Raw genomic sequence first — 26989 nt, 5'->3', positions numbered from 1 at the left:
AGTCAGCTGTAAAGAGTTGGAAGTAATTGCTTGTAAAATAAATAAGTTATCTCAATTCTTGCAACAGTCACATATTCGAAAATCTTACGGGTTTTAAGGTGTATAAGTCCCCTAGCCATTTAAAAGTATCATTTAGTAAAATGTAAGCAATCACACAGATTATTGAAGCCAGAATAGGTCAGTTATTACTTTTTATTTAATTCAATGAATCTTTTATTTAGTCTACTTTTATACTACCTTAATTTGTGTATTTCTTGAGTGAGTGATATAAATTAATCGACAGAATAAACTCAAAACTAGTAATATAAAAATGGATATGAAGAAAATTTGGACTGCCTCTCAAATTTCTCATTTGCATCCAGATATTATTTGGCAGATATATGGGGCCATATAAAGGGGGATTCAGCGGCATAAATTTTGCGTTAGATTATTTAGAAATTTCACAACAAATAAACTGTGGGGGGGGGATCTAATTAAAGAACGCCTTAGAAGTTCTTTTGTCGTGTCTCGTAGCCATCCCAATCTTATGAAGTTTGGAAGGGTTTGATCTCGAAACGTTTAACATTAAAATTTCAGAAAGTTTTTTTTTTTAAAAAAAAAGACTGTTAAAAGGTAAATCCTGAGATTAAAAAGAAACTGAAATATGCGTTCAGTATGCAAATTTCAGTTTAACTCTTGAAATAGTTTTAAATAGTAATCTAAAATATGAAGCCTTTCAGATTTTCTTTTTGTGATAATATTTTCATAACTATTTTTTATGACTATTTTAACCATTAATAATTTACAGGCGCATACTTTTTTTCTGTTTTTTTAATATGTCAAGAGCCGTTGAAGCACTTTTCGATGCAATAAATTTGAATATTTGTGTATTTCCTAAATCTGATGTATATTTCTGTGATTCCATTTATTTTCGATAGCGTCAGTGTGCAGTAATGTTTCATGCGTGATATTATCACGTAAAATCTATGCGAGGCCTTGTATCAGATCAGTTCTGATACTTTACTTCATTACTTAAGTTTGTGTGTTAATGGTGTGTGTTGGGCGTGGTTGAAAGCACAGAAATAATAATCTTATTCAGGTGGCAGTTCCGTGATTTTTCGACGTTTCGGAAGTATTTGAAACTAATTCTAATGGTGGACATGAATTTCTAGAGCTTTCCTATTTCTGAAAACATACTACCGAGAACTGATTTCGTGCTTGCGAATAAGTTTGGGCTCTAATCTGATGATTAATGTTCAGAAATTTATGTTGCAGAATGGGAAATTTCCCTTTAAATTGATTTAATTTATTCGAAGGATTTAGCTTTATTGGAAGCAGTCAAAGCCAAAAAATTCATACTTCAGTTTCCTTCTTTCTTTAAACTTTTTTTGTCCACGAAGAAGAAAGTATTTAATTGAATTCAGTGTAAAAATTAGTATTAATGATAATCTTTTAAAAAATAATTTTTATTTTCAGGTTTCATAAATGCACTCAAAAACGGTATATTTAGACTATCAAAGAATGTAGCTCTGTTACTTCAGCTGTAAATCTAATTGCGTTATATGTGTTATGTATACATATGTCTTTAAGGGCTTTTCTGAATGGATTTAAAAAAAAAAAAAAAAAAAAAAAAAAAAAAAAAGTAATTTCACAATTTCCATGCCATCCACTCTCATACTAAGTTGCATATGAATGATTAATTTAACGAAGTTACTTTTAACACCTTTCTTACTGCCTTTTACATATTTACTTTTTTTCTTACTGCTTTTTTCTTACTGCCTTTCTTAAGTTTATATTCTTTTGTCTATATACTGAGTGTTCATAAAACTACGGTACTCTGACTTCAGAAGTAAATTATTTGTATATTATATAGAAATTGTGTAATTTTTCATACTACGTATATACTTTAAAACATTTATTCAATGACCATTTTTACTGTCTTCCTAATTCTAATTTTTAATTAGATTCTTTAGTTCGTAATTCTTCTAAAATTTTTTTATGCGTCGATATTTTTTTTGGGCTATCACAAAGGACCTAAATTAAAAAAATCTGATGTGTACACCACATGACTTTCTTGTTCGGAATATTAAGTTATACACATTTTTTCCTGCATCTCATTTATTTATTGCATTGCCACATTATTGCATTGAATTAAATCTACTTCGTCGATAGCGCATAACCACAATAGAATAAATGCACTATATTTGTTTACCATAGCGACACTCTGGCGCTAGATTCACTTAACAGCGTTACATTTCATTCATTTTATAAATCAGAATGCACAAAATTTATATAACCTGAAGAATTATCTAATCGTTGCCACATATTCTATTAAAATATTATAATAAATCTAAAACGATGTATAAAAGAAATTAAACAAACAAACAAAAAAAAAAAAAAAAAAAAAAAAAAAAAAAAAGAAAAAAGAAAGTTTTTCACAGACGATTGAATATATCTCATTCAATTAATTCAGTCCTCACTTTGCTACAAGGCTAAAATACATAAAAGCTCAAAATATCTGTATTAAGAATTACGAAGTAAATCTTAAACACTTATTTCCTCGAATAAATTCCAGAATGGATTAAGCATGATTTAATTCGCAATAATAAAAGAAGGCGTTATCTTCGTTGTTGCGAAGCTTAGTTTCTCTAGATTGGCAACGAATGCACTATTCTGCCAAGTTTCAAATGTAAACAAACATGGCCGCCATGGCAAAAAATAATTAGGCTTAGCCGCAATTAAACAACTTTTGAATTGTTGATAATTCTACAAATATTGCATGCAGATTGACTAAAAAATAAAACCTTAACCGGAAGAAAAGAACAACATAATTCAGTTATTTTTAAAGCAAAAAATGCACAATTTACAAACATATAAGAATAAAGAAACTGAGAGCACTGAGCCGATGCACTTGATTTACTTATGCTATCTGAATTTAAATGATATTGCAGATAAGTTCGAAAATCTTTTATAGGTTTGCACATTTTTTAATTTAAAAAAAAAATTATTTTTTAAAATTATTTTAACTTTAAATTTGCTTTTTTACGTATATACATGTTTGTTAAAATTTAAATATGTTTAAATTTATATATATATATATATATATACTTTTGGTGCGGCCTATTGCAACCAAAATACGAGGTGCACATTTACGTGTTATAGCAGTCCTATATACAAAATTTCAACGTTCTGAGGCTACTTGTTTTTGAGTTATGCGTTAGATACGTTAATGCGTATGTACGCACAGACGCCACGAAAAATTCTCTTCAGAATTCATTTTAAATCAGTTTTATAATTTTTTTGGAGGAAAAGAGTCCTTTATTCTGTCCTTACGTATAGATGTCACGGAAAAACATCCTTAAATTGCATACGATAGCGGTGAAAATGGATATTTTCGTTGAAATATGATGCCTGAAACTTTTCGCGATTACTATACTTCCTTTTTACTTCGTACAAGGAAGTAAAAAATCGCCTTCGTAATTTGCTTGCTGCATGTGTTATTTACATATTCGCATGCTGAATAAGGAACTTGCCATCTCAATGTTTACTGGAGTCGTCTGGCAAAGACACGGTTTTGCAGTAAAAGCTGGAAATATTAGCTATGTTACTGGCGGTACAAAATGAACTTCGTAAGGCGTTTAATCTCTGTTAAGACTCTTTCTCTGTGGAGGCTGTCTCTTTAGTGAGCATAATTATTGGTGGTATTCAATATCGACGTTTATTACACTTCCAGAAGTTTTTGTGTAGTATGCAAGTAATTTTTGAGAGGTTTTTCTGGTTATGGTATGATGTAGTATATTTAATTATGGTAAAGCAATCGAGGGCTATCTGTCTAAGGGGAAGGGATGCCTTCATGGAGGACTTGCTAAGGGAATCTGGTTCTTATACACGATACACGTGGGGGAATCCACTGGAATCGCCCGTGCAGCCAACTCTTTCGGCGAGATTCAAACCGCCGACCGAACTACCTAGTGTTCAGCAACTTTTACCACGTGGTAGCTGGTCGGCTTCTGATCATGAATCCTCTATAGGATTCCCTCAGGATTCATAATCTGAAGCTAAACCTTATGCTCACGGGCACCATGGAGTACGCCGATCGTTTAACGTGTGCCCGCTGCCATGCGACCACAATAAAAATCTTTTAGTTTTCAATAAAATTCTATGTGAAAGTTTTCTTATTTTTAATGACATAGAAATTGCATCCAGCACAGATACCAGGCCAAAGTGAAATGCGACCGATCTCTTTTTCTTATGTGCATATATTAACTCTATCTGACTATAACTTCACTCTCGAAAAAGTAAATGGTGCCCGCCGTCCAGCAAATATTCTAGAATGTGCTCTTAGGGACAAAAAAAACCTGCGGACCCTGCTCTAAATCTGTCACGCATTTTGGCAGTACTATTGTAATAATATGTGTGTGCTATAGTGTGTTGATTAGCATGTCATTCGGATTCATCTGAAGGCCGAAGCTCGAATCCTGACGAAAGCACAATCAATTTCTCAATACTCGTACAATCAATCTCTCAATACTCTCAATACAATTTCTCAATGCTCAAACTCCCTTCATTTTTATATTTCAGCCTAATTCCAAAGATTATTGAGCTTTTTCTCTCGTTTGTTCAGTAGGTGAAAGGAATGCAATGAACTAAAGCTTTTCCTTCTATGTGCTGCTGTGATGTACACTGCTACCGCGTCGATCCATTTACCTGGAGATCTGGATTCGATTCCTGATGAGAGCATTTGGAAGTTTTAAGAAATCCCCTTCCTAGTGTCCTGATATCTTTACAAAATCTCCCTTAAAAACTCACAAATTTCGTTAAATCTTTCAGATCAGCTGCTTGCCATCTTTTTTTTTTTTTTTTTTTTTTTGTAAAATAAAAAAGGATTCCTTTCTATTTAATTTAGTTCGCTTTTAATATCCAAATCAAGTAACCTTCATTAAATGTACTGTAAAGTGTTTTCTGCTTGTTTGATTTTATGTGCCAATAAGTAAAGAGGATTAAAGCTTTTCTCTTTTTATTTTAATATCCCCCCCATCCTTTTTGCGAAAAGAGAAAAGAATCGTTCCCACATAATTAAAGTCTGTTTTTTCAAGACCTCCATTTTCTTTCTTCTTTTCTCTTGTTTCCCCAGCGAGTGTAATGATTTATGCAGAGTCGTCTGCATTAATATCTTTTCTTCAGTGTATTGTATCGTAATATTTCAACGACTCATTAAACCTGTACCATATTCTTAAGTGAATGAAGCTTGACATCTTTGTAATTTAGTTTTAAAGTCGCTGTTTAATGTTCTTCCCCCCCCCTTCCAGAACAGTTTCATTTTGTTTCTTTGTAAATTTGCCGTGATGTGATGATAAAAAAGAATTTTTTAATCACGAGCGAGATAATAATAGTTTCGAAATTATGTTTTTCATTATCAAAATGTGGTACTTGGTTTAACAGGATGCTTTTAAACATGGAATAAAAAGAAAACCAGACAATGTCTTTCAGTATAAAAAATATCTTCATAGCTATTCACCGAATAGCCGAATTTCTTGGGATCTGTTTTAGTTCAGGTAAGCAAAATTCAAGTTAATTGGAATGATGCTTATTCCAGAACAGTACTGCGTAATCTCAAGAGCAATATGTGTTGCTTTTAATCCTTTTAAACATATACCTTTTATAAAAATTGGGATCTAAAAAATTAGTTTTTATTAATAATGATAAAACTTGGAATTACTTTTTCTTTCAAAGAAGATATTCTTTTAAATGCAACCATTTCGGGAACTGTTTTTGTCACATAATTTGAATCATATCTTGGATTTATTACTGCTCGAATCAATTCATAGCTAATGCATTAAAAAATTGTTTTAGAAGTTTCAGTGTATTGGGTATAATGGGCTGGCATGGGATGTGTCTGTTGTTCAATGTCGTAGGCCTGAATCATTATTATAATTACATTTTCCTATATTTCTTATTCCCGTTGAATGGTTCATGAGATAATGTTATCTCATTATCATTTAAAATTTGATATCCAGAATGTTTTTGCGAGAAATTTTTAATGATACTTGGTAGCATGAGCAGTTCCCGAAACTTGTTATTTTCTCTCTCCAAAAGTGGAGCACATGGATAGAAACCTGTTTTATGTAATTTATTATTATTATTTTTTTATATATAATACTTCGCCTCAATTTTTTTTTTTGGGGGGGGCTTGTTTGATACATTCGGATTGAAGGTTTTATCAGAGCAATCTATACGAAAGCAATTTTTCTTACAACATGCACACTTCTCCCTTCTTTAAAAATCCTTTACATTTTCTGCAGATTATAAGTCATTCTGTTTTATGGTTTCATCCTGAAACTGAATTGTGATTATACTTGTACAGTTCACGGAGTTAGAATTACTACATTCTCTCGTATTTCTTTCTTTTGGGTCTTCCTATACTTATTGCGGTTTTTTTTTTTTTTTTTTTTTTTTACATTTCTTTTATTTTTTAAAATTGAGGTAAACGAAGTTTTCAAATCAAAAATATACTTTCTTCATCCTCTACTAGTTATGAAAAGGCTTTTTTTTCCCCACCACGCTTTGCAGGACGTCCTCGTCGAACTTTACAGATCTTCAAAGAAGAGGTTCGTCCTCTAAGCTGTAGCTTCGGATTCAAAATTTTTGGAACCATCGTTGACGCTGGCTTTATTGTCCAATCTCCATGTACTTCAGTAACATTTCTGTTCATAATTAGCCCAAAGGGCGTTAGCCCAGAAGGGCTATTAATTTCGTTTTGGCATTTTGCGCCGATTCACTTTCTGCGTTGATTCACGTTACAAACTGTTGCCACAAAATATGACAACCCTGTATTATATTTATTTAAAGAAATTAAATAATGAAGAATATGCATAAATTTATATATGTTTCTCGCATTGTGATAAAACAAAGTACCTAGAGCCATTCAATTTTGAATAACGTAATCCTCCAGCGAATATGGGCATCTGGAGGCCTAATTTTTAATTAGAAATTTTTTTTTATTATCTATTTCATATTTTATCAGACATTAGAAAAATTTTGATTGAGAAACTCAACAATTTCAAAGCGAGGAATGGCACCACTGTAGGGAAAGGGGACATTTTTATCTCCAGCGCGCGAGACTGTGTATCGGAAGTTCTGAAGTTATGCTCATTTTAAAAATAATTTTGCAATATTGTTGAAATGAATTTTATGGTTTAAATGCGAAGAACATGATATTTAATAAATAAAGTAACACACAAAACGTTTAAAAAACTTTTTTTTTTTTTTTTTTTAAATTTAAACCATAAAGCAAAATGGGTCCAGTATACTCGTTTGGTCATCTCCATTTAGCTGTGTAAAAGTAAGTGTTAAGATCGAACTACACTCTTCAAAACTTGCCCTGGAAATAAGAACAAAATAAAATTACTAGCTGCTTTTATAGCAAGTTGATGCAAGTAGTTTATTTCGTCCCCCTCCGACTTTTATTTTAATTGAAAAAAACCATTTTGTTTATGGGATGAAGTTATTTATGCGTTAAGATGTTATTTAAGATATGTATTTAAGTTACATATTAAATACATATCTTAAATAATATCTAATTATTTAAGATATGTATTTAAGTTATACGTTAAGATCCTTCTTCATGCTAAATAAAGTTCTGAACTGAAATTAAATTGACTGCGTGTTAATAAGGGGGGGGGGATGAAATTTGTTGAAGTTTCCTAGTGAGTTGAACCAGGGTATCAGTATCTCCAAGATTGGTATGATGTTTGCTAAATCATCTTTTTATTCTAAAGCTGTGTCATTTTATCGAATTAAAGCAGAATTTTTTTAAAAAATATTTTGGACCAAAAACATTGTAGTGCATACATTAGGTATTGCTGTAAATATTTGAATCCTTCCCGACTGTATTTTTGTTTTTCAGTATTGTTGTGGTGTTTTGTGTTATTTATTTATTGCTTTTAATAATTTTTGTTTGTTTTGTGTTTAATCTAATTTATGGTCACACACACTGCTCGACAAGGAAAATGCAACTCCAAGAAGGAGTGGTCAGAAAGTGATGAAATTTGGAAAAAAGACAGAGACAGCAAGCAGCAATAAGTGATCTTTATTTCAAAATGATAGTCAGAATACAGAGCGAGAACGGCGTCGGCTCAGTAGGATGTAAGACCATCACGGATAGCGATGCACGAAGAAACACGTCTATGCATAGAGTCAATAAGAGTGCGGACGGTGTCCTGAGGGATGGCTCTCCATATCTTTCAATCATTTGCCACAGTACGTCTTCTGAACGAGGCAGGGGCAGAGTCTGCAAACGACGTCCAATCACAACCCATACATGTTTGATTGGTGACAGGTCAGAAGAGTACGGTGGCCAGGGAAGCATCTATATACCTTGCAGAACATGTTGGCAGATGCGAGCATTGTGTGGTCGAGCGTTATCCTGCTGAAAAATTGCATTAGGCAGCCCCTGAAGGTAGGGGATTGCCACCGGCCGCAGTACATTATCCAAGTATCGTTGGGCCGCCATAGTGTCCTGAATACGAACTAGAGGTACTGATTCAGAAGTCAAACAACAAAAATCAGCGTTAATTCACAAAATTTTCACAGGACTGGTTTCGATGGTTTTACCGAACCATCATCTTCAGCTGCAAAACCGCAAATGAATTGCGGTTCATTTGCGGTTTCGCAGCTGAAGATGATGGTTCGGTAAAACCATCGAAACCAGTCCTGTGAAAATTTTGTGAATTAACGCTGATTTTTGTTGTTTGACTTCTGAATCAGTATTTATTCGGCGTGTTATTGTGTCTGAACTAGAGGTAACTTGGAATCGTAGGCAATAGCGTCCCAAACCATTATGCCACGTTGTCGCGCAGTGGACCGTTCCACAGTTACTGCCGGATTAGATCTGTCTTCACGTCCCTGGATAAACAGAAGCGTGACTCATCTGAGAACATGACGTTTCGCCATTCTGTCATCCACATCGCTCCAGTCCGGCACCATTCTAAACGCTGGCGTCTATGCTGTGGGGTCAATGGCAGTCTGCTTAACGAACGCCATGAGTGCAGGCCACGTTCAACCAATCGACGGGAAATGGTTCTGGTCGACACAGTAACATCCAGGGTATCTTGCACATGCTGCAGAATCGCGGTGCAAGTGACTTGCGGGACCGCCACAGCTTGTTGGCGGATGCGTCGATCCACGCGTGCTGACGTAACTCTGGTTGCACCTGCACCCCTCCTTCTTCCCACATTTCCTTGTTCCAACCATGTTCGCCATAGCCGATGCACCCTGCTCGCATCCATGTGGGTATCAGCTGCGATTTGACGTAAGGACCAACCCGCCCTTCTCATTCCGATCACCATACCCCTCGTAAAATCGTCTATCTGGCTGGAAGTGCCTTCGTTGACGGCGGCGTGGCATTCTCTCATATTACACGTATCCTCCGGACAAAAACCAACTTTCTTCGATAATTCATCTGAGATAAATAAGGACATGAATATTGCTTATTCTGCACGTTCCTTCCCTTATATCTTACTTTACGTGCGTCGGAGAGCTGCGCATTTCACATCATTCGCATAACTCATCGACGTGTGTCTACTCTAAAATTTGCATAAATTTCTGACCACTCCTTCTTGGCGTTGCATTTTTAATGTCGAGCAGTGTATTTTGTAAGTCCAAAAGGGCGTTAGCCCGAATGAGCTATTCTGATTATCGAAACGGGATTTTGCGTCGTTCACTTTTAAACGGTAAATCACTTTTCAAATTGTTTCCATGAAATATAGCGTCCTGCATTATTTTTTTATATGTGTGCGATAGTACCATCCAGTTCTGAAAAATGTAGTCCTCCACCCGAGCATGTGCTTCTGGAAGCCAGAATTTTGAATTTCGAATTTTATATTTCATCATTTCTAAAATTTTAATTTATTTTGCCTAACAAACTCAACGATTTGGAAGCGAGCATTGGCAACACTGTATGAAATAAAACATTGTTATCTCCAGCCTGCAAAGCTGCATAATTTTTTCGGAAATTCTAAATATTTTGGGATTTTTGTTGTTGAATTGAACTGAATATGAAGTAAGTGGGAAGAACGTGATATTTAATAACTAAAGTTAACACACAAAACGTTAATAGTAAAAAGACTTGTCAAGCCATTTTATCTTACTAAGAAAACTTGAACATTGATATGATGAACTGAGAAAAGATTGAAAAAGATATATAAATGAATGCCAACACTTAACGCTGCATCGGGAATTTTATGCTGCTTTGCTGCTGTTAAAATTTTTATAATTTTGCTGTTGAATTGTATACGGCATAATTGCGAAGAAAATTATGCTTAATAATAAAGGTAACGAGGCACTTAGCTGGAAAAGCAGAATAGTAGACTGCGAGCTCAACGAGAGCTTAAATAACCTTAGCAAACCCTTTTGTGTGACCGTTAAAATCTGAACCCGTTCAGATTTTTTTTTTTTTTTAAATTAATCGTTTGCTTGTTACATAGAGTGGCAGATTTTTTACCCTTCCTCGTCTGAGGCGTTGCCGGCTGTCACCTTGATCACATCCGGAGGAGTAGGGACGACTTCCAAAAATTTAACATTGGTTGACTATTGCAGCGTGTATAGTTATCGAGAAAAAGCTGTATGTAGCGCCTCATTTCAGAAATTAGAATTTCTATATAATTTTACTTTTGAAATTGAGATTGATTTTTAAAACTTTAGCATATTTATCAAGCATAATTAACGTTTCAAATAATTATAAAGCTATTGCATGCTTTCAGGGTTGGATATTTTTTTAGCTTTTCGTATGCTGTAAGGAAATTTGTAACTACTTCTTTTAGAAAATAATATTTTAAATCTGAACTAATAGAAAATTTCAAACAAGCAATTTTCTTTTGCAATTTTTATCCTTTTCATTGGTGTAAATAAGTAAAAAGTACTAAAATATTTAAAAACGAATTTTTGAAAGTTTTGTTTAAAATTCTAAATTGTGCTGCTTTTTTAAAATTATAGATGAGTATTATAGCACAATTTATTATATTTATTTTATCTTTTTTCCCCTTCATTACGCTTAGAATATTTTATGCTCCGAATTTTATGAATTATTAAAATGACTAATCCACTTTAATGTTAACAATTTAATGATCATATAATCAAATAAATACGATCGTTTTGTAATGTTATTATAGTCTGGAAAATCACTGCCTGAAAATTTTCATTAAATTAAAAAAAAATTATCAGACTTTGTTTAATTTTACCTTATTTATTTCAAAGCACCACGCACTATCAATCTTATTTAATTTTACTTTATTTTTACGCAAAATTAAGTTCATAAATTTTGTGCTTAGAGTTTTTACCGTTTTACCAAAGTAAAGAAGTTTATACAAGAATTACGCGTGAAAAAAATGCGCGAAATGCAGTAAAAAGTGCTTTAATGAGATATATTAAATCCTATTTGGAAAAAACTGTGGCTTTCATAATATCTTCACTATACAACGTATCACATTTAATAATTAAAAAGAGTTATGTGATACAAACGCCATAGGTTTCAATGTTAAAGTAAACCAGATCGTCCCTACTCTTTCTTGCCGACATGTCGGTGACGCGCGCCCCGCCCACTGGGTTAGTCTATTTCTTATAAGGCCCATGCCCGTAACTCGCGACAATATTACGAAATTGAACCCCGGAAACTAATATTTGTGGTCGGCCAAGTTATTAATTGGAGCGTTAAACGTACCTGATTGAGAGAAAATTAGTTTAAAGGATCGGCGCCTTTGTGAAGAACGGAATGTTAGATGTCTTGTTTCTAAACAATTTTGCCTCTCTTGTTAAGATGTTATTAGTGGCAGCAAATACTGATTTCGCGTGGGAGGAAATCATGATCACGATTATGTTTTGAAATGATGCAGAATTCATGAAACGCAGGCGTTGAGTTCGTACAGAGTTTTAAATCGAATCGTTGTAAAACGAAACCAAGCCATTACGTTATATAAATGGGGGCATACATTCTGTAAATAGTAAATCCAAAAGTATATTTTTATTTTACTAAACTATGTTAATATGTATAAGTTTTCCATAATTAAACTTAACATAAAATTGTTCTGCCAAGTTAATATAAAATATTTATTTGTGTATCAAATTAATATAAAATATTTTAAAATATCTTAATTTATTACTTTATTAGCTTTTCAATTTCACGCATACTTGCGGAAGTTGTTTTAGAAATTGCCTAGTTTGAGTTTTCACTTAAGACACCCTTGCTAACCACAACCAAAATTAGAGGTTTATATGTTTTGGCTACTTTAGATAAAAAATTATTAAATGATATAAATATCTTGCATTCAGGCCGATGCAGTATTTTATTTCTAATCGAACGCGGAATGCAGTTTCATACTTGCGTGGGTGTTATTCAGCTGCGACGACTTCATCACTTGAAGATGATAAGTCCTGGAAGATGATATTCCAACTAAAATTCCCTAAAGGGATAAACTGCTTTTGGCCTTTCCGGCGACGGGGAATAAAATACATTTAGAACAAACAGAACGGAACGATGATATGATAAGACGTTATAGATTGATCCGCTATTGTGTAATATATTTAATATTTGTTTGAATCATGTTTGTTATTGTTTTCAATTAAATAATCAAAAGGCACCTATTGTAAAATGAATGACTCAACGCTTCATAACGAAGAAATCACAGATGAACCTTGGTTCATTCTCAGTGACTTCACGAGAGTCCAAACTAAAGATTACAAGGGGGTGAAAGAAAATACTGAGGATTATCTGAGCTATCATGAAATATAATTGGATGAAGATTTGGTTACTTTTAGAAGAATGAGTCAAGAATCCTTTATCGCGTTTTTCTTTTTATTTCATTAAGAATTTGATAAAAGGAAACTAAAACTTCATTTAAAATTTGTATTTCAAATTCATTTCTTTCTTTCTTTTTTCTTTTTCTTTTTTTTTTTTTTTTTTTTTTTTTTTTTTTTTTTTTTTTTATTGTTAGAAGGATATGCAAGGTATTTTTAAAAATCATCATTTGTTCTACATCTCTTCTCCGCCTTTTTCAGTGTATGCAGATGTTTTGCCGATTTTTCTAAACTTTCGGCTTAAGGTTTTTTTTCCTTTTCCATCCGTATTAATCTTGAGCTTCATGATGTTGGGATGAAATGACGCTGTTTTAATAGATAGAACGTTAACCATCCAAATATGACAAACTGGAATAAACTTACCGCAGAGGCTGAGACACACATACACACATATCTAAGATATGTGTGTATCAGCCTCTAGATATGTGTGTCTCAGCCTCTGCTCCTGAGCAGAATGTATAGAATTATATGACTAAAACCATCACTTAAGCAAAACTGAACCACTAAATTGGAAGAGGCTTTAAAAACGACTGTCCGCGATTCCAAACCAGTTTTTTTCTTTTCCAAAGGCAGACATTTTAAAGACTATATTATTCATGGCGTAATCCTTTTTATTGCGTATTATTATCCTGCAGTCAAATTCGGGATATATACTCACCTCGGTAAGGTCATGAAACAGTGGGAAAAACATAAATTTCGCCGCGGTTATGGTTTATAGCGTCATTTTCTTTAAGAAATTGTAGAGTCATTAGGATATTGCGAAGCAGAAGACAGGAAGAATGCAGGAAGAAGACAGGAAGACAGGAAGAAGACAGAATGCAGAAGACAGGAAGAAGACAGAAGAATATCCTCGCCAGGACTCGAACCTGGACCTCTCGAATACGCGGCGTTACACCACGAAGACATTTTGGAAAAAGGGAGAAACCCCCTTTTGGGGATTAAGGGACCCAATCGCCAAATCATGGTAACAAAGAATCATCGTCCACCAAATTTAGTTCGCGCTCATTATGTTTTTCTGAAGCAGAAGACATAAAAAATGAGGAATGCTCTCGCCGAGACTCGAGCCTAAACCTCATGAATACGCGCCGAGTGTGCTACCGTTACATCGCGAAGGCATGCTGGAAGAAGGGAGAAAATACCTTATGAAATTTTAAATTTTTAGATGTACTGCTCTATATTTTGTTCATATTTCTAAATTTCCTATGTCTTAGCAAAATGCGAGATTAATTTTATTGTCGGAGACGGAGAGAAATCAGGTAACCAAATATCTGGTTACAAGGAGTAGTTCGAAATGAATCTGTTTTACTCAATGGAGCTTGAAATATTGTATTTTCCTTGTATTTAGTTCTGATGGAGAACTGTAAATCTGCACAATTTCTTCTTAAAATAGGCTGAGTATATTTCTGTTAGTGAAAAATGGGACACTGGGATCACCCAAGCGGAACGAGAGAAGAGAAACATTCTTGAGCTTATCATTATTCTTCAATAATTGAACCGATAAAAAAATTTAGTCTCATTTATTAGAGCTAAACCATATTTCGCCGCAATTGCACTATGAATAGTTTTTTTTAATGAAGTCATCTTGACAAAGCATTTTGATCTTCTACCCCTTGTCTTTAAATCATCTGCTTCTACTGCATTTCATAACTCAGTTTTGTATCACAATTTAGTATATTTTTGTGTCATTGCTTAACCTAGATGTCTCTTTTTCCGCATGTTATTTATAAAAAATATTTTTTCGGCATATCAGAAATATTCTGTCATCAATGCCTTCGCACATTAGCCTGAAAAGCTGTCTTACTGAGATGTTTCTCTATACCGCACGCACACTTTTTATAAATCTTTTAATGTTAAAGACATCGATATAAAACGAACAAGTCGAACGATCCAATTTCGTAGTTATCCTGGCGTGTATTATATTGATATACGTTTAGGTTATGAAGAATAATTTATAATTGTCTAAAAAGTATATTTATAGGTTTATTAAAAATCTGGCAGAGCTACGATTTTAACCAAAACGTCGGGGAAAGCAAGGCATGTGTTTGTCGATTTTTTAAAAGCGAGAATCTTTTTAGCTAATATGATCGAAATTATTTAAACATATTAGTCCCTTCTTAGCTGATGCAATAAAACTAAAATTTAGAATTGAAAACTATTAAAATTCATTATTAGCACACATTTCTTTCATCTATTAATTCAGTATTTCCAGCCATTTGTTCAAATTATAGTAAATCTTGTTGAACTGTTACTAACAAAATATAAAAATGACATAAATTTTATAAATTAACGCACATATTTTAATGAGTGGTCAAAAACCAACGTTCTGGCATAGTTTAATAGTTATTTTTTACGTTCCATTCATACTAACTATCTTTGTATTTTCCATTCTTTACGTTTGATTTAAAATAGCGTCGTGAATGTGTACTATTTTCATATTTCTTCGACCGAAATAAATGTTACTCGCTCATGAAACTAAGTCGGATTTCAATTTCTGAGCTTTCTCGTGAGTTCGTGCTGAAAAGATATTCTGTTAGAAGTTTTTAATCGCTGAAAATTAATCGATACGTGTATATGTGAAATGACATCAGCGTCGGCTGCGCTGTGATTGGCTAGTGGGAGTGGCTTGTTTTCGATTTCGTAACATTCAGGTTTATTCATTGTCTGGCGCTCGCCTACGTCAAACTGTTCTGAATTATTCCTTTGAAAAACTGTGCCGGCATTGTAGTAGTTGTAGTAGTAGTAATATTGAGGTGGCCGTGATGATAGCAACGAAATAGCGGAATTGTTTTCTAGAGGTTGTTAGTATTACTGTGACAGGTTTCAAGATATGATTCAGGTGTTTTTGGTGGCATATATACTGTAAGTTACATTTTCTTTTTCATCATAATCGTCTCCGATAATCAGAAAATCGCTCTGTAAAATTATGATTAATCCACGAGTAGCGTAAAAAATAAATTCTTCTACGATTTTAAGTGTACAGCTAGGCTGACATTCTTTCAAATGATATGGTAAAGGTACAGTTCCATTAAATTTAAATGCAGTGTATTTAACTTGATAATCTCACAACTTTTCTGCACTTGTAGTATCCCATTGCAACCATACTGTCTTTTCATTATACTCTTCACTCTTTTCTAATTAACCACTGCATCAAGGATAGCTTATGTGATAAAATTCTATAGCCCACATTTTCCTTCCATTCAAATTTCTGTGTTTCCTTTGCTTATATTTTCAAGCATTTGATCAACAAGAAATTTAGTGCTTTACCTATTCATTAGTAGAATGAATTTTGTCTGATGAGTTATCAGTTTTCCCAGTCATGAATTATTAATAAGCTTTTTAATTATATTATGAGCCCTAGCAATGTGTTTTTTGTTATAAAAAGTCTTGAATTTATTTTTAAAGTTGCAAATCTATTGTATCTTGGTCAAGTATTAGCCTTTTGGGAGGATGATACATAAATACTTTTCTCACGAATAATCGAGCAATAAGTGCAGCATAATTCTCATACATTTTAAACTAAATGCGTATCGTTTTTAGAATTTCAGTTCATTTGCGATAAGTTCCAAGTGCCCAGTTACAAAGCAGTCCGAACTGATATATCCTTAGTAGAAATAATATTATTGCTATCTTGATGTGGCCTGCACATGACCTTTCATTAATTTATTGTTTTACATAGCAACGAACATTAAGTAAAATGTCAGTTCAGGCTGATCGTTTGTAAACAAAATTTAATTTTCTAATAAATAGAACGGTCTTTAATACGAAATTTAGGGTTATATTTTATTAGATATAATTCGCCAAGATGGACATGTGTTTCTTTATTTCTTTTTATTAAAAATTGTATTTTATTGGGCAGTTGAATAACATGTAGTTTGATTCGTTTTTAATTAAAAAATTAAGTTTTTTTATAATATATTTAAATACGTTGAAACAGATACCATAATTTAATTTTCATGTATGCTCTTCCTATAGTATCAACAAATCCAAATTCATTTTGATCTGCACATATATCCCCGCGATATTTAGATATCAGTATGCAATGTTCGTTAGTTTTTGGAATTGCATCTGAATAGTGACTACCGTGCGTTCCTTCATCAATAAAAAGTAAGGCAATAGGGTTTTTTGAATTTGCTGTCTGCTCTTGTGCTTCGTCATCATCAACAGTGCAACAAGTGCGTTTTTTTTGATAGCATGCCTGCATTACAAGCGTTTTAAAGTTCTGCAAGTGAAACGTTAAATCATTCTTAATTCTACGACTTTATATAAGTAAATATTTTGTCTAGATGTTATAGAAATGGTTTAATATGCACTGCATTATTTTAGATTAAACTGTTATTATAGTAATTCTATATTTTTTCACAAAAATTTGTTAAAAGTTCCAAGTAAAGTGCCACTTCCAGTTTATCATATACTCAAATTCTAATATATCAGTCATAATTGTATATACATCGCATAAGTATTTACAGGTTTTAAATGCCAAATTTTAGGAAGTTTTGGATTGTATCACAGTATATTTTTTCATGAAAATCTGTTCAGAATTGCAGGTAAAGTATCACTTTCTGTTTATCAGTTTTAATCTAAATCTAACCTATTTCATTGATATAAAACTTAAATACTAAAGCTGAAAAGTTTTGGATTATATTCTAATATAGTTTTTGATTAAAACTGTAGTGGGCTACAAATAAAGTACCTTTTTCGGTTGTCCAGTTTTACCCAAAATCTGATCAACTCTTTATGTGAATGCAGAAAGCTTAAATACGGAAAATATAAATTTTTGGAAGTTTGATATAAGAGTTATCGTGGACGAAAAAATCTTCACACACACAGACAAACGTCATTGCAAAAATAATAAAAATGTGCTGCGGAAACTCTAAATTCGTGTTTATTCACGGACTATTATCGAATTTTTGGGCAGAAAACGTTGCATCCCTTGCCTATGTTTATCTAGGTTGGCGGGAATGAAAAATGATGTATTCTTTTTCAGCTTTCCATTTATTTCTAAATTCGTTCTTTTAAATTGTTATGTTATTGGAAATTTTTTCCCCATATTCATTGCGCTTGTTATGACTTCACCATTGGCGACTCGTAGTTTTGCAACACGTTCAATATTGTCTTTAACAGGAAACAGTTCAGTTACCTGGGCTAAAGGCCAATTTATCCTGTTTGGATTCTTTGATTCAACTAGAACAATTTCTTCTGGAGAAATCGTTTTTCTTCGTGAAGATGATTTAGGACTTCTTATTAATTCTCCAAGATATTCCTTATAGAAACGTTTTCGTAGATTTAGCCGTAAAGTATGAAGATAACGTACACGTTTCAGTAAGTGCTGAGAGTCAATTAAATCCAAATCAATGGTTTCTCGTTCCCCTAAATCTTGAATAAAGTGAGCAGGCGTAAGTGGTTTCAATTCGTTAGGGTCGTCTGACAAATATGTCAATGGTCGTCCATTTATAGTGGCCTCACAATCAGTGAGCAAAGTCAACATTTCTTCATATGTGACACAGGATTTTCCCAAACACTTTCGAAGAAGTTCCTTGATACAACGAACCATTCTTTCCCAAAACCCGCCATACCATGGGGCAGATGGAGGGCTGAATATCCACCTGATTTTCATTACTGCACATTCTCTTTGAATGAAATCCCACTCCGAAGATTTCAAAGCGTTTGCAGCTCCTTTGAAGTTGGTACCATTATCAGTATAAAGAATAGAACATCTTCCTCTCCTTGCCCAAAATCTGCCTAATGCTTGCATAAAGGCTTCAGTGGTCAGTTTCCTGATTTCTTTCACTCGATTTCCAATGAAGGTGTTCCATTGTTCTGTGTTTGTAATCCATGCCAAGACGATCATCGAGTCCGTCCAAAAATATGTCTTCAAACAAAAAATTTCAAATTTTCTAATATTGTTGAACCAATTCTAGCTCCCATTACAACTCCTAAAAGTTCCAGTCGCGAAATTGTCGGTCTCTTAACCGGAGCTATTCTAGCCTTTGCCAAAATCATTGAAACTTTCACTTCTTCTTTTTCTTCACAGCGTAGAAATGCACAGCAAGCATACCCTTGAGACGAAGCATCAGTAAATATGTGTAAGCTGGCCATTTCGAAAGTTCCATACAATATCCTTCGAGGGATTCGACATTTCTGAACAAGATCTAAATGCTTAACCCATCTTCGATAACGTAATTGCAAATCGGATGGCAACTCTTCGTCCCAGTCTAACTTATTTCTCTAGGCTTCTTGGAGTAGTAACTTAGGAAATAGTGTCGCAGGTGAGGTAAAGCCTATGGGATCATATATGCTGTTAACAACGGAAAGTAACATTCTCTTCGTTACAACCTCACTAGATTTCATGTCAGCTTGAGAACCAACGCAGTAAAGTTCATCGGTTTCTGTATCCCACTTAAGGCCAAGTACACTTTGACTTTCCTGACACTGAAGTCCAGAATGAGCCCAACATCTCAGTTCAAATGACGCTTCATTCATTACTTGCATAGCTTGAGATTTCAGTTGCTCCAGTTTTTTTACGTTCATGACACTTGTGACTAGGTTGTCAACATAAAACCCTTCTCTCAATTTATCAATCGTATTTTGAAGGTTTTCTGCATTTCTAAATCATATTTTATTTTGGCGTTCAGAAGAAAAGGACTAGAAGTGATGCCAAAAACCACTCGGCAGTGTCTATAAATCTTAAGTTTGGTGCGTTCAGCATCTTCCCACCACAAGAACCTCAGTACATCTCTGTCTTCGGCCCTTAAACCTATTTGCAGAAAAGCTTGCTTTATATCAGCACCTACTCCCAAGGGCCCTAAACGGAATCTCAGCAGTAGTGGCGGTATCTGATGTATCAGACTCGGTCCAACACTCAAACACTCGTTTAAAGAAGTATATCCAGGCCGCTTGAAAGAAGCGTCGAACACTGGGCGCACTTTCGTAGTACTGCTGGATGGCTTGATAACAGGCCTATGAGGGAGAAAATGACTGAGCTTAAACAGATGTTCCATTGGAACAGTTTCTATGATGCCTTCTAATTCCCACTGTTGAAATACAGCATCGTAGGCTTCGAAGTTATTTTCGTTTAACAAACGTTTTGTTACCGTGCGAAGTCGCGATTCAGCTATATCGTACTTATCATAATGAGCAGGATGCCCAGCTAACCACGGCAAAGCTACTTCATAACGTCCATCTTAAAAAGTCTGCGCAGGGATTTGAGGCACCCCAGCGTAGCAAGAGTACTAGTTCTAATCTCTTTAAGAGGTCTAAGCTGACATGTCCGGCCCTCCCACCTGATACGGAGGTTGATTTCGGGTGTCACCCTAGTTGCATTAAGTTAGCAGGAAGGGTTAGCATATATTGATTGATTCACATACCCTTAAATTTTTATTAAAATGGATCAAAGTTTCTTCTTCAAGAAGGATCTTATTTTTTCTTTCTACAGGATCTGTAATCCCTAAAACTTCTAAATCCCATATCGCTAATATAAAAATGTTTATGCGCTGCTTTTCCGAATACGTTCTTAATTTCTCGAGACATGTTCCAAACTTGTAGCCACTGAAAGATTTAACTAAAATCGGCAATTAACTGTAATATCTGAATTATTTTCCTATCGCACTATGTTTGTAATCAGGCAAAATTAATGCTTTTAACATGTTCTAGAGCAGGGTTTCATTAACTGTGCGGGACTGCAGCTGGGGGGCGCCGAAAATTTTTTAAATATTATGGGGTCCTAGGGGTCACGAAAAAATCTCAGTGATAAAAAGGTGTCGCGACTGAAAAAAGTTTAAGAAACTCTGCTCTAGATTACCAAATTATGAACAGTTGGAACTTGTTTCTGAGCATTTTAAATGAGACTGGAGGAATGGAAGCTTCAAAATGAATAATTTTTGCACAATTGAGCAATTAATTAATCACTCCAATTTTATGCCATTCTGCCAAGGCTATAAAATCCTCTGGATATTTAAATTAAAATCAGAAAAGAATCCGCAGAAACTGTGGATGTAGATTCAAACTTCAATATAATTGAATTCAAAGGGAAGTGCCTTTTTTTGGGGGGGGAAGAGGGACAAGCAACACATTTGAGGAGTCGGGAAATTACGTTACCCACGCTTTGTATTAAAAAAAAACTCGGATTGAAAGTCTTGAGCACGCAGCGAATTAGGATTAATCTTCTTCTTGTCAAGAATGCCCACATTTTTCTTTTCCAAAGATTTGCCTTCTGTGTTTATAAATAGTTTAAGGCTCTTTGGGGTTCTCCATCGGTAGAAGTTGTCAACCTTAAAGAAATCAAAATTTCTGTGCATTTCTATTAGTTTAAAAAATAGTCGGAGAATAGCTTTTAATAGCAATTTTGATTTTTCTGAAAATATCGGATACGGTTGGGTAATTTTCATTGATAATTCTAAGATATCGGATAATTTTTATTAAGCACAGTTAATATTTTCGGAAGAGGCTTTATTAGGCTAATCTATATCTGTAATTCCATTTTTGGACTGAAATATAATATTGTCTGATAAATAATAGTTATTTTTAGAGAAATCAAACAAAGATCTCCTGAAAATCAGTTTTCCCGGTCTTGCCAGGAGTTTTGAGATCCGCAGAATTCAATTTATATCGACTGTCCATGATCTGTTGTTGAAATTTTCGGAGAGGTATTCATTAAAAAAAAAAAAAAAAAAAAAAAAAAAAAAAACTGATGTGTGCACCACATGACTTTCTTGTAAGGAATATTAATTACACGCTTTTTTTCCTGTATTTCATTTAAACTTATTTCATCGAATTTCGTTAGAGATATATTTCTCATTCAATTAATTCAGTTCTCACTTCGCACAAGGCAAAAATACATAAAAACCCAAAATATCTATATTAAAAATTTAAAGATATATAAAAACATTAAAACACCAAATACAGTTAAAAACTATTAAAAGAAATTAAAATTATTTTCTTCACAGAAACAAGCAATTCGACCAGAGTGTGAGAAGGCCGATGTTTCGGTGCACAAAATAAAGTTTACTTTTGATCTCACTCGACAAAAAGACACTGAAGACGTAGAAACTGACTTAATTTGTTGTGAACGCTATACCGAGTCAATATATGGGATAATTTAACAACATAAATGCTAATTCCAGAATGAACTAAGCATAATTTAATTCTCAATAATAAAAGACATTACTTTGTTGTTGCGAAGCTTAGTATCTCTAAATTGGCAACAAATCCACTATTCTGCTACGTTTCAAATGTAAACAAATATGGCTGCTATGGTAAACAAAAATTAGGCTTAGCCGCACTTTAACAGCTTTTAAATTGCTGATAATTCTATAATTATTGGATGTAGGTTAACTAAAGGCATAGAAACCTTAATCAGAAGTATGAACAACATAATTCAATAATTTTTCAATAATAAACGGCGTATCACTTTTCAAATTGTTGCAACAAATTGTCCTCACCTGCAAAACAAAATCTGAAAGCTTTCATATTTTGTATTACGTCCAAAGATTTTCTTTCCATTTACACACATATACCCATGAGAACATTTGAGCTAAAAATATTTAAAAACAGCATATCTGTAGAATTTTCGATAAATAGTCTCGTACGCTGAGATAAAAATGCCTTATTCCGTACAGTGTTGCCACCGTTCGCTTTGAAATCGTTGAGTTTTTTAATCAAAAGCTCGTTAAAGTTTTATACAAAATATGAAATATAAAATTCGAAATTCAAAATTCGAGCTTCCAGTTGCGCATTTTCGGGTGGAGGATTACGTTACTCAGAATGGGATGGCTCTAGGAACCTTTGTTTTTTCCTAATGCAAGAAACATGCATACATTCATGGAGATTCTTCATTATTTAATTTCTTAGCGATAATATTTGGTTGCAACAATTTGAAAAGTGATACGCCGTTTATAGTGATTCGGCACAAAATACCGTTTCGAGAGTAATAGCCAGCCCTTTTCAGCTTATAAATGAGTAAAAAAATAAATTATTGTATTTAATTTTTTGCGGATTTTTTCCTCATACTTCTGCTTAAGGGTCAGATTAATTATCGCAGAATTTTGATCATTATTTTATTTGGGAAAATATGACTTTCATATACAATTTGTTCCGAATCTCGTAATTCGAATCTCTTCGCTTTCGGGTGATTTTTCCAAAATCGTTCGGTAACCTTTTGGCAATGACCACGGCATTTTTAGCAGTAAAGGATTTTTAAATTAAAAATTTTCATAGAGAAAGTCATATGAATTGATTATATAATCATACATTATTGGATAGACATGATCATGAAAGTAAACGACGTGGTCGTACTTCGACCCGAATTCGAGCCCAAGCGAACGCGTTAGCTGCCTGATTGATTTTCATGTTTTTCCATATGGTATAACGTAAATACGGGCCAGTTGCCTTAAAAAATCCTCCACAAAAATATCCGTTCCTTCAGGTAGATAGCTGTCGTGTGTTTTGCCATATTCAAGAAACTATTAAAAACCATACCGTATTTCGTTATTACCTTGAAAGAAATTGATTAAATCGATGGCAACCAATACACATTCCCTCGGCCTTCACTTTCAGGGGGGGGATTCTGAATTCTTCAATATTTATGGATTTTTTTAATTCAAGTTTTTAAAAATATGAAATTAGGCGCAAGAATAAAATTTTAAACTTTATTCTTTTGTTATTCTTGTCTTTTTAAAAAATCGGACACTGAGTTGCTGACTATGGCCGGTGAATAATATTGTGTTTTTATTTTTATTTTTAAAACAGTAGGGCATTTTTCTGTGCGATAGTGGAAAAAGTATCTTCTTCCGTGATGGAAAGAAACCGAATTTTTAATTCCACATTTTTTTCATGTAGCTAATTAATTTGACTGATAAACAATTTGATTGTAGTAAGCTGGCCGTACTTCTTTGATTTAAATTTAATCAATTAGAATTCTTAAAGTCCTACTCTTTTGTCTTTCCATCACCCCCCCCCACAAAAAAGATATGCTTTTATATAACACGTAATAAATCACGAAAACAAAGTATACAAAATGTAAAGTTATATTTATTCCTTAAATAAAAAATGATAGATTATTAAGTGGTTTCATAAAATACTACATATAATTTGTATTATATTTATTATGTTAAAAAAATATAGGCGAGGGGGATTCAGTAAGGGGTTTTGCTCCCGGCCTTCAGTTTTGTAACTGGGCTAGCATGTTAACTAGAAGACACAATTTTCCTGCAGTCATAGCATTAATATTCTAATTATTGCCTTTCTTCTGTGAAATAAAATAATTTTTTAAAATGTTAAACTTATTTTGTGTACATTACACCAAAGCCGGGTACTAACTAAAAAATCTGGATCATCCAATCATTTTAATTGGCCAAAAGAAATCCCGAGTGAAAAATTTATACAGGGCAGAGTTATCGAGTCATAAAACTTCCTGTCACTGTATCCTGACACCTGCCAGTCTGGCGACGCTGCCGCACCCATTCCGCAAAACTAAAATCGTGCATTAGAAGCTAGCGATTTGTTTGTGACATATTGATTTCATTGTTAGTATGTTTCTGAACGAGAAAGTTAATTTGTGATGGGTAACTGAGGTATTTATTCGTATTTTTCTCGTTCTCTATTCTCTTGCATGCAAAAAATGTTGATTTTATAACAGTCCTAATATTCTGTACCATTAAATTGAATAAATGTCTGAATATGCTTATTATTTAAGGAATGGTTAAATTCTATGCCATAACACAGCTATTTTAGAAAAATATCGTAGTATTTTAGACAGTAAAACACATCGTATTAGAAAAGATGCACCTCAAATTTATGAGACTATTTTTGTTAAAAATATATTATTGTAGAAAAGTCATAGCACTAGCAAAGTATTTAAACTTCCATATAAGATACACCAATTTTAAGTTGATTGTATTTAGCAAAAAGGTGGTCATAAAGTCAATGAAAATGTAGCAATTTGCACATGACAAGTTTACCATGGTAATTATGTATCAAGCAGCAGATTTTTGTGCACCAATAAAATAAATTTAAGGAATAATTTGGTTCATAGCAAAATCCATAACTGAGATTATATGATCTTAGATATATAAAGCATAAAGCTTGAATTGCAGCCAAACTGTATGCTATACCTTCATATGGAAGGTATTGGCATTTTCATTTCTGAAAAAGTTAGGAGCAAATAAAAGTATTTAATTTTATTTAGAAATTGTTAAGTGTCCTAAATTTTAAATAATGTAGTTGTTTAAAAATTCTCAGTTTTACTAATTTGGGAAAGACAAAAATGTTATTTAAATGCTTTTTAAAAATGTAATAATTGTAATAAAACCTCAAAATGTATGATAAAGTAATTGTAAATCACATAAAAATTATGTGGGTATTTCTAATTTTTTTAATGTACCATTTTATGGTTACTGCTTAATTAATTTTATGGTTACTGTTTGCAATTTTAATGAACCATTTAAGTTATATTACTACTTTGCTGCAAATCAATCAATAAAATAAAAATTTTATGCAGAAAAAATAATTAAAACAAAGAAATTAGTATATATATTTTATATGAACGTATGTGTTTGTGTTGCAGTAATATATAGCATTTTGAAGATAATATATATAAATGGAACAGAGGAAATTCATGATTAAAGTGAACTCTAACTATATATAAACTGAACTGAACTGTAACTATTGTTGTTTCTAGTCCTCAAAGTGGTTTAACATTTTCCATGAGTTCAGATACCTCTAAAAAGTCTAAAAAGAGAAGAGATTTTGAAAAAACCTCATCCAAGGTAAAATCAAGACAAAATAAAATATGATCAAGTGATGCTTGGTCAGCATTATTCTTGGTGCAGGTCGTAATAACTTTCTGCTTTTGTTCATAGTAGAGACTCCTCGAGTGTCCACTGGCAAAAAGTGATATGCAAGTCTACTAGCGTCATTGGTTCCCAAAAAGTAGGGTGCCACAAGGGCAAACTCTTGATTACCAGTCACGTACTGGAGGGACACTCCAGAGATTCTTAAGTGATTTCTTAGATTACACTTGAACACATCATTATAGGTGTAAAGCATATCTGACTGGGAAGTCTCTAAAGCAGGTCATAGAGTCCTAAATCTCATTGCCACTAATGCCCTCTTGGGATGGACTCCATTGAGCGCACTTCTCAGATTTAACCGATAGCCTAGAAAGTAAGTTCAGGATATATATGCCAGCCCTGTCCCTAACCTCTGCCTAATCACTTGGATGTTGAACTGATGATTGGCTATTAGGTAGGATCCATATATCCATAAAATCAGGTTTAGCAGTATTTTCCACATAGATCAGGACTCTTTTGATAGTGATGAGCTCAGATCTAAACATAGAGCGAGAATTTGAATTTTCAACTCTAAAAGTAGAAGGAGTCTTGATGAAGATACCTCTAACCAAAATGCCCATGATCACTCTTATACATATATTTATATCATATACATATACTCTTATACATATATACTCACATTATATATTTGAAGAGTATCTTTAGGGATATGACTGATAGTTTCCAGGGCCATCTGTCTCATAATTCAGGGGTTAGCATTTTTATAAACTTTGTTCAAAAGTTCGGTGTGAAAACATACACGACTCAAGTCATAGACAGGACTAAAGCTTGGCCTCAGTGAATGACATTCAATCTGGCAGGGGGGGGAGCAAATTGAAAAAAACCTTACATAGTTGCTTGAGAAAAAGGACATTTTCTGTTCAATATTTGGGTTATTGACAAAGTTCTTCAGATAGGAAGAGGTTCTATTCTGGTCATCATAACTGAGAAGCTTATTATAATATTTAACGAGACAAGATTTTCTTCACATACTCAATGGCTGGAGGTCACATTCAAATAGAGCAACATTGTTAGGGCAGCTATGCCTCAAGCCAGAAATTATTTTCGATGCACTAACTTAAACTCTTTCCAGCCTACTGAGATTAGAATTTGCGGCACAGAAAGAAATAGGGAAACCATATTCCGAGATAAGTCTAATAAGGGAAGTATAACTTAGTTTCAAAGTTGGGGCATCTGCTCCCCAATCTTGCCCAGAAATATATTATAATAGATTTAGCCTTTTCCTGTATCTCGGGGATGTCAAACTCATAGGTACACTTGGGCCAAACAAACAAGGTTTAACTTTAGGCGGGCCGAAAAAAAAAATCAATATTCAT

At 33.5% G+C, this 26989-nt stretch overlaps 1 protein-coding gene across 4 annotated transcripts in view; it reads left to right on the top strand.

The window, feature by feature from the left end:
• The window catches only part of LOC118187004 (uncharacterized), a 114397-nt gene that overhangs the window by 40790 nt on the left and 46618 nt on the right, over positions 1–26989 (top strand). The window contains exon 1 of one of the 4 annotated variants that reach the window (XM_035357181.2): positions 15536–15687. The exons of 2 other annotated variants lie outside the window; for them this stretch is intronic. The gene's annotated coding sequence lies outside the window, so the exon portion shown is untranslated. Of the gene's footprint in view, positions 1–15535; positions 15688–24254; positions 24396–26989 lie in introns of those variants that run through there. One more of the 4 variants, XM_035357180.2, reaches the window with a different exon arrangement.

This window comes from Stegodyphus dumicola, chromosome 10 (genome assembly GCF_044657685.1).
Source record: "Stegodyphus dumicola isolate Sdum_Otavi_A_Nest chromosome 10, ASM4465768v1".
Classification (NCBI taxonomy): Eukaryota; Metazoa; Arthropoda; class Arachnida; order Araneae; family Eresidae; genus Stegodyphus; species Stegodyphus dumicola.
Note: the sequence above shows the minus strand (reverse complement) of the source record. Positions and strands in the feature narration are given on the sequence as shown.